This window comes from Parambassis ranga, chromosome 13, assembly GCF_900634625.1.
Source record: "Parambassis ranga chromosome 13, fParRan2.1, whole genome shotgun sequence".
NCBI classification, from domain to species: domain Eukaryota; kingdom Metazoa; phylum Chordata; class Actinopteri; family Ambassidae; genus Parambassis; species Parambassis ranga.
This window is the reverse complement of record NC_041033.1, coordinates 9,655,237-9,663,954: the sequence shown is the minus strand read 5'-3', so window position 1 is coordinate 9,663,954 and position 8,718 is coordinate 9,655,237.

Sequence of the window (8,718 nt, the reverse complement as noted above, 5' to 3'; positions counted from 1 at the left end):
GTAATCGTGTCATCTGACCTTCGACCTTGTGTTTTGGACACTCGGGTGAAGAGAAGGGCTGAGCTGTCAACTGATCACTACCTGGTGGTGAGTTGGATCCGTTGGCGGGGGAAGAGGCTGGACAGGCCCGGCAGGCCCAAACGTACTGTGCGGGTCTGTTGGGAGCGTTTGGCCGAACCCTCCGCTAGGGAGATCTTCAACTCCCACCTCCGGGAGAGCTTCACCCAGATTCCGAGGGAGGCTGGAGACATGGTCCACATCCACGGGGTCTCATTCACGAGTGAGGGAAAAATGGAGCGGGAGATTGACAGACGGATCGGTGCAGATTCCGCAGTAATGCGGTCACTGTACCGGTCTGTTGTGGTGAAGAAGGAGCTGAGCCAGAAGGCGAAGCTCCTTCTGGCTCAGCTCCTTCTTCACCACAACAGACCGAAGGCAAAGCTCTCGATTTACCTCTCAATCTACGTTCCTACCCTCACCTATGGTCATGAGCTCTGGGTAGTGACCAAAAGAATGAGATTGCGAATACAGGCGGCCGAAATGAGTTTCCTTCAAAGGGTGGCTGGGCGCTCCCTTAGAGATGGGTGAGGAGCTCAGTCACCCGAGAGGAGCTCGGAGTAGAGCCGCTGCTCCTCCACATTGAGAGGAGCCAGCTGAGGTGGCTCGGGCATCTGGTTCGGATGCCTCCTGGACGCCTCCCTGGGGAGGTGTTCCGGGCATGTCCCACTGGGAGGAGGCCCCGGGAAGACCCAGGACGCGGTGGAGAGACTATGTCTCTTGGCTGGCCTGGGAACGCCTCGGGATTCCCCCAGAGGAGCTGGAGAAATTTCAAAATGGCGGACTTCCTGTTGGGTTTGGAGGGGGGGTCCAAGAGACTTTTTTGTGCATCTTGGGGTGGTACACATGTGTGCCAATTTTCATGAGCCTCCCCAAAACAGGCCACAGGGGCATGCAGAAAAACCTATGAAAACAAAACATTTTGTGTAGCCAGTAGGTGGCGCTCTGTCAAAGCCTTAATATTGTTGTATAGATGTGTTTAGGGTCAGACTCTGATCATACATGTGACATTTCGTACAGATCGGACAACAAAGAAAACAAAGAATTTAGAGCGACTTCCTCTTTCGTCTGAAATGGTCAAACTTTGAGGCCACGCCCCGGCCACACCGTCAGACTTTTGTTGAGTTTTGGAATGCGTCTATTCCCTATGGTGTCCTGAGTTGACACAGTGAATTTCAGCTCAATTCCATGAAGTATGCGAGGCGTGATAAGTTTTGTAGCAGGGTCACACATCGCCAAAAATGGCCGCAAACTTTAAAATGACTTCCTGTTGGGTTTGGAGGGGGGGTCCAAGAGACTTTTTTGTGCGTCTTGGGGTGATACATATGTGTGCCAAATGTCGTGATCCTGTGGCAAACCGGTCAGAGGGGCTACACTTTAGGGGGCGCTATAGAGCCATTTTCCCATGTGCATTTCAAAACTCAGCAAATTTCAAAATTTTTCAGGCAAATGAATTTTTCTACCAAGTTTGGTGAGTTTTGGGGCATGTTAAGGCCCCCAAAAATGCGATCTTAGGGGGGAAAGAAAAAAAATGAAAAATAATAATCCTAAGGGTTTCAATAGGGCTCCTGCACCATTCGGTGCTCGGGCCCTAACAAGGCTTCTCTGATTTTATGACACACACACAGCAGAAACACACATCACTGTGTACTACTAGCCTGCAGGTGTGTTTTAGTACATGTGCTGACAGTCAGTTGTCTTCTGTCCACAGTGGAATTCACTATCAAAGGAGGAGCAGGCGAAATACTATGAGGAGGCGGAGGCAGAGCGGCGGCTCCACGTCCAGCTGTACCCAGAGTGGTCGTCTGCAGACAACTATGTAAGCACACTCTGCTCACATACAACTACGACACAACTCCTCCACAGACAGTGAAAACAGAGTGTAATGTGTGTGATGTGTTTGATTTTAGGGCAAAAAGAGGAAAAGGGTCAGGAGTAGGACTCCAGCCACAACAGGTAAATATGCTGTTTGATGCAGGTGGACACACACAGTGTCACAGAGGACTGAACATTTTTGTGTTTGTGTTTCCACAGACTGAGAGCACGGACTCCATGTAAAGAAGCTTATTTCTGTAAATAGTTTTGTAATAGTTTTTTTGCTTGTTCATGTTTTTTTGTCTTGTAAATACTTTTTCTTACCTTTCATTTACAAAAACTTTGTTTCTTGTTCTTATTTTTTATTGTATATAGTTTTATTTTATTTCTTTATTATTTTATTATTTTTTATAATAGATCTTCTTTATAAATTGACAAATCCTCTTTATTTGCTGATAAGTCACACTTATATAGTGTACACTCCTAGTACCAAGCCAGCCTTCGTAATGAGCTTGTTGAGTCTGTTGGTGTCAGCCGTCTTCATCCTGCTGCCCCAGCACACTACAGCGTAGAAGATGATGCTGGAGACCACCGAGTGGTAAAACATCTGCATTGTCTGGCAAAAATTAAAGGACCTGAATCTCCTTAGGAGATACAGGCGACTCTGTCCCTTCTTGTATATTGCCTCATAAGCTCTGTTTGAACAAATCAGCAGGTTTTCAGGTCTGCATGGACACACAAAGTTGACTGTCAGTCACTTCACCATGTGGTCATACACTGGATATATATCTGATGACATGAAGCATCAAGATAAGCAAATCTTACAGATGTTACAAAATCTGAAATAAACAATGGCTTCTGTAAACCATAAGACAAAAAGGTGGCTATTACTGCAGGAGTGCCTCTCATGAGTTATCACCATTGCATTTGATTGTAACCGTAAAAGTGAAGCCACACTTTTGGGTAATGGCAGGTGTGTATCCTAATAATAATAATAATCATCATCATCATCATCATCATTTGTGCTGCATGTAATCAAACAGGTCTTCATATCACACAGCTCCTTTTGGGCTCTACTACCACATTTCAAAAGTGAGACACAGATAACTTGATCTCCTCCTGATCAAAGGAGCAGTGAGAGGTCTTACCGTTAAGATCATTAAACAACACAGAAGTTTTGGGGTCAAACAGATCAAACAGCAGAGCTGCAGGCATAGAGACAGAGGACTGTAGTCTGATGCTGGACTGAGAGTTTGATGCTGCACGCTGTGTTTTTATAATGTCGATTCTTGATGCAGTGCTCTGGCTGGTTGGTTAGCTTACAAGTTAGCTACTGGCTGCTAACATAAGTCCATCCTTCAATGACAGGCTGATTAATGTTAAACTAAGGTAGGAATACTGCTGACTGTCAGCTGCTTTTATGAGTTAAATGCAGGGTAAAAAGTGGGGAATGATTATTTTTCATCCATATTTATCATCCATTCAGCCTCTCTTTACTCGATGCCCACAGCCTGGACCATCACACAGTTATCAAAATGACTAGTTGCCCAAAGTGTCTACACATTACAACCTTTTATGTTGCTTATTAAAATCTGAAAGCACTATCATTGATAAGAAAGAATTATATTTATGTATAAAATGCAGTCCTATTTTTGTACAGTGAAATATTTCTGTTTTGTCTGAATAAGCAAGGACATGTGTTTGATCCAGTACAATTGTAGTGCTCTAGTTTACATGCCTTATATTAGTTTAATTAAAAAAAAATATGGGGAATTTCTTATTTATATTAATGATCATCATATTATCCATTTTGCAACGTGTCATGTTTGTTCTCTGTAAGGTTTGTGCATGTTTGTTCCTCTGTCTCTCATTCATCCTCTGAAGAACTTCACCTTAGTTCACCATGAATCTGTGCTGATTTGTCTGCTTGTGTTGATCAGCAGACTCCAGCTCCACTCCTAGTACCGCGCCAGCCTTCCTAATGAGCTCAGTGAGTCTGTTGGTAAACACACGCCCCTTTCTTTTGGAGCTCATCCGAAGCCACGCCTCCAATCACATGGACACGCATTACCTGAAGACGAGCTGCGGTCTGTGACTTCGGCCATCATGCACGTACCTCTCTGGTGCGTGCAGAGCAGGAAGAGAGTGACAACCAGCCAATACCCCACACAGGGCCGTCCCGGAGGATTGGCTGATGTTTTTAGCATTTTATAGCTTCCACAGATGATTCATATTCTTCGTTTTAATTTGAAACTGCCGAACTAATTGGTTGCTATTGAATTGTGAAGAGAAGATACACTAATTTAACAAAAAGTGCATCAGAATGAAATCTCCTACCCTACCTTTAAATGTTTATAGTCCTGTATACAGTCCTGCGGTTTTTCTATTGTATTTCTGCTGCCAATCTCAAAAGCTGCTGTCTGATTGGTTAATTTAGATCGGGGGCTTGTGCGCAAAGAAGAAGGGAGCCAGCAGGTAATAAAACAGAGAAACTAACTATACAGACTGCAAAAAGTGAGTCAGTGATGTCTCTGTGTCCTGAGCAAACACAACATGAAAAATTTTGTGTTGGGTTTTGCTGCTGTGGTCCACATGTGTTTTTCAATAGCAGCATCAGACTAGCTTCCAAGCCTAGAGCATGTGTGGCTAGAAGCTAGTTGTTAGTGTGTTGTAACAATAGTTTGTGTTGTGTGACATGGTGTATGTGTAAGACGTGGAAAATGAGGCATGGAAGCCTTATAAACATTTATATGTATAGGGATAAAGACAATACATTGAATTGCATAATATGTTTATGCAGTAAGGATAGAGGCACACTGTATTTTCCACTCTCTGCTCATGATATGAGGATAGACATTGTCAGGTGCTGAGCAGTATGAGGACAGACACACGTTCTCAGTTTTGAAAAAGAGGGACTTTATTTTCTCCTTTACCACTTCTTCAGCTCTTTGCATGTTTGGTAAAAAAAATTAAGGAGAAGAGGGAAAAAACTAGCAAAAACATGCAAAAAAGAAGAAAAATATTGGTGCCTTCCCCTGATTAATTGCATGTTTTTGCCCTATTCATGTTCCAGCTGAGCCTCTTCCTGAAGTGCCACCTGCTCAGGAGAAGACAGCTTATAGCCCTGTTTTCATGGAGCAGCACCTATCACTCTGAGACAGCTTGCACTTTACAGACAAGGTAAGCTACAGATGACATGCACCTGTCTGCTGTGACAGCTGATGATCATCTCTACAAAAGAGAAAATGCTACCTATCAAAATTAAGTTGTCAACATGAACTCCTTTTTTCAGGAAATGTAACTTCCTCCCACCAACTGTGATTGTATCTTCTCTACCACAGCTAAGGGTCAAATCCTATTGAAATATTGTATCTGTTATGACCATGCAACCAGCCGTACAGGTCAGAGAGGCCGGTGAACATGGAGAATCTGCCTGTCAACAACAACAGTGGTCTGTCATACGGTTATGCACTGTATGAAACCACCATCACCAGTGGAGGAGCCCTGAACTCCAGGAATAACATCAGAGACAGAGCACTGGTGAGTGCCCACAGACACACACACACACACACTGTACAAGCACCATGAATAAATAAATAAATAATAAATAAATGAATAAAGCATTTTGAATAATAATCCTGTGACTGACAATGTTCTCCAGGTTTTTGTGGACAGACAGTATGTTGGTAGTTTGGACTACAAGACTCATGAGCTTGCACTTCCTGATAGCAAGGTACGGACAGTTTTTACATGTTTTTGTTCTGTGATCTTTTCATGTAAGCTGCTTGTATCATGATGGATGCTCTTCCCCTGATGATTTTCTGAGTGTGGTACTCATGTTTTGCGCATCAAAGGAAGACAGGACGTTGAGCTTACTTGTGGAGAACTGTGGAAGAGTGAGTTATGGGAAAGCTCTGGATGAACAGCGCAAAGGTATTCTACCTTTTATTGCCATGTGCTGTGCTGTTTAGTTCAGTCCTCTGAATCTTTGACGGTCCCATTGTGAACTGCTTATGTGTGTTTGACTTTCGTTTGAACATTTTTCATTGTGGCATCACTTTGACTGTAACTCCTTCCTGGGCCATTCAGAGATGCAGGTGTCTGTGAACAGAGTCTGTGTTGCCTGTCCTGATGATCTGTTGCAGGTATTGTGGGACACATTGTGTTGAATCACACCCCTCTGAGAGGATTTACCATCTTCTCTTTTGACATGAAGACAGGCTTTATAAAAAGGTTTGTTATATGAATTCAGTCTGTTCAAGATGAGGAGCTGATAGGAAATTTTATTCTTTTATCATGTGAATATAGGATGTTGATCTTTAGATATTCATGCACCTATTATTGGCTAAAACCTTTTGGTTTGGTAGTCTGCATGATTTAAGTAATCAGTGATCAAAAATCAGTAGTAAAGTGTGTGACTTTCACCGGCTGCACCCAGATAAACCCGGAGGTCCGCCAGGCGGCGTCTGTTGAGGGGGGGGGGCACTGTGGTGAGCCGTATCATCACCATCTGTTGGTCATTCCTTTTTGTGTTTTCACTGCTTGTTTTGGCTCTTCCTCTCTATTCTTTTTCAGGTGAATGATGAGGTGGCAGTGCAGGGCGGAGCACCGGGTTGATTAGGCACACCTGTCGCCACTCCCCTCATCACCTGCTGCCTTCTTAAGGACCTTCCTCACCTCTACTTGTCGTCAGTTCTTCAGCTTACCTCATGGTACCACGTGTTGCTTTTGAACTTACCTCTTTTGATTCCTCGTCATCCTAAAACCTGTTCCTCTTTTAGACACCGCTCCGCCTCTAGAGCACCTGCTCCTCAGTAGCGTTTTCTCCTTCTGGAAGTTTTTTGTTCTTTTGTTTTCTACAAAATAAATAATTGTCATTCGAGTCTGCACCTGGATCTTCAACCATTTTACCATTTATTGTAAGAAAGAAAAGTAGTTGAATACCAACAATTGACAAATAAGGAAATGTGCAAGCAAAATGACTGCCATGCCTGCAGCAGGCCAGATAGGGCAGCAGCCCTCCTAGTAGGCCAGATGGGGAGAGAGAGCGTGAAGCAAACAGACTGGGTCCTCTTAAACCGTCTCCAGCTCGTCAGCACAGGTGAGCTGCATAAGGTCAGGATCAGCTCCACCCAGCAATCTCCTGCACACACAAGGGCAGAGAGACAGCAGCAACAACACTCCCTGAGAGGCCAACACAGGGCCGTCACAAGGACAAAGAGTGGAGGACAAAATACTGTTTGCTGAAAATCCTGACCATGGAAAGACTGTTGATGTTTACAAACTCCCCTTTTGCACCTTGACACACACACACACAGATAACACTCTGGATTAAACCTGAACAAAGGAGGAGTTATTGCAAGTTTCTATTCATTTGAGCATTATGAGCCTATACAGTGACACTTTCCTAATATTGGCTGCACTGGTTTGCAAAGTTCCTGAAGTTCACTGCTTGTACAAAGTTAACTCTCCCTCATCATGACAGGCAAACCCAGCTGAAAGTAATGCACACATACACTACACACTGTAGCTAAAGCTAAAACACTTATATGAATAACTATAAAGACAAATTCTTCATTCATTTTGAAAATGTACATAAAACAGAAGGATTCAGATTTCACTCCTGCTCTTAACTGTGAGTTTTTGTGTATAATGTACAATAATTCTATGTAATGATGTCATAGGACTTGTTGCCTTGCAACTGCTTTGAAGTTTTAAAAAGTCACAGCAGCACAGTAACCATAGAATGTTGTTATGTTATGTTTTGAATATTGTTCATTTCCACAGCAAGTACACAGAGAGAGAAGCTGCTTTTTTTGAGCTCCTGCAGAAATAAGAAAACCCAACAGATTGACAACCACAGAACAACTGAATTTGGTAAATACTAACAGATAGTTTAAACTCATTTAGACTAATGTAGTGATCTGACCTCTGTAACAACTGAATGATGCACTTTGATGGTACACACAGATATTCTTCCTAAGTGCTGCTGGTGGTTTTTAATATAATGTAACGTCTGTATCAGCAAAGGAACTTGTACTACAGCTGTTAAATCAATGCAAGAGTACAGAAAGTAGGGATGTCCCGATCCGATCACGTGATCGGAAATCGGGCCCGAGTACGTGATTTCAGACTCGATCGGACATTACCTCCCGATCAGGACTCGGATATATATTTATTAGGGCTGTCAAAGTTAATGCCTTCTGTGCAGGGTGGCGCTGCGTCTTGTAGTGTAGGGGTATGACAGTTGCTTTTGGTGCGAGAGGTGCTGGGTTCGAGACCTCGATGAGCTGCTGCGTCTGTCAAATCTCCCGGTGTGACACACACACAGACACACACGGGGTTTGCTGCAATGAGCTATAATGCCTTTATAGAGAATCCTGAAAGTATCGGATCGGGACTCGGTATCGGCAGATACTCAAAATCAAATGACTCAGACTCGGACTTGAGGGACATCCCTAACACAAAGGGTTCAATATTTGAGTATTATGGATAATCACTAAAAATAAAATAAAATATGGGATTATTATCATTGATACAGCATTTTGATTTGTAGCAGATTAAGATAAAATCAATGTTAACAGCATTTTATTTGAATAATAACACTGTCTATATATTTAACAGGCCATCACAGACAGAAGACCCTTTAGTGACCAGCCATCACTGACCACATCTGGTAAATACTAACAGACACTTTCAGCTCATTCAGACTCATTTGCTGATGTGACCTCTGTAAGAGCTAAATAATACTCTTAAAACTGATGTACATGAATATTCTCCCTAAATGTTTCATGTAAATATATTCTTTGAGTATAATGTACAATTCTTAAACCATGTTGGAGTATT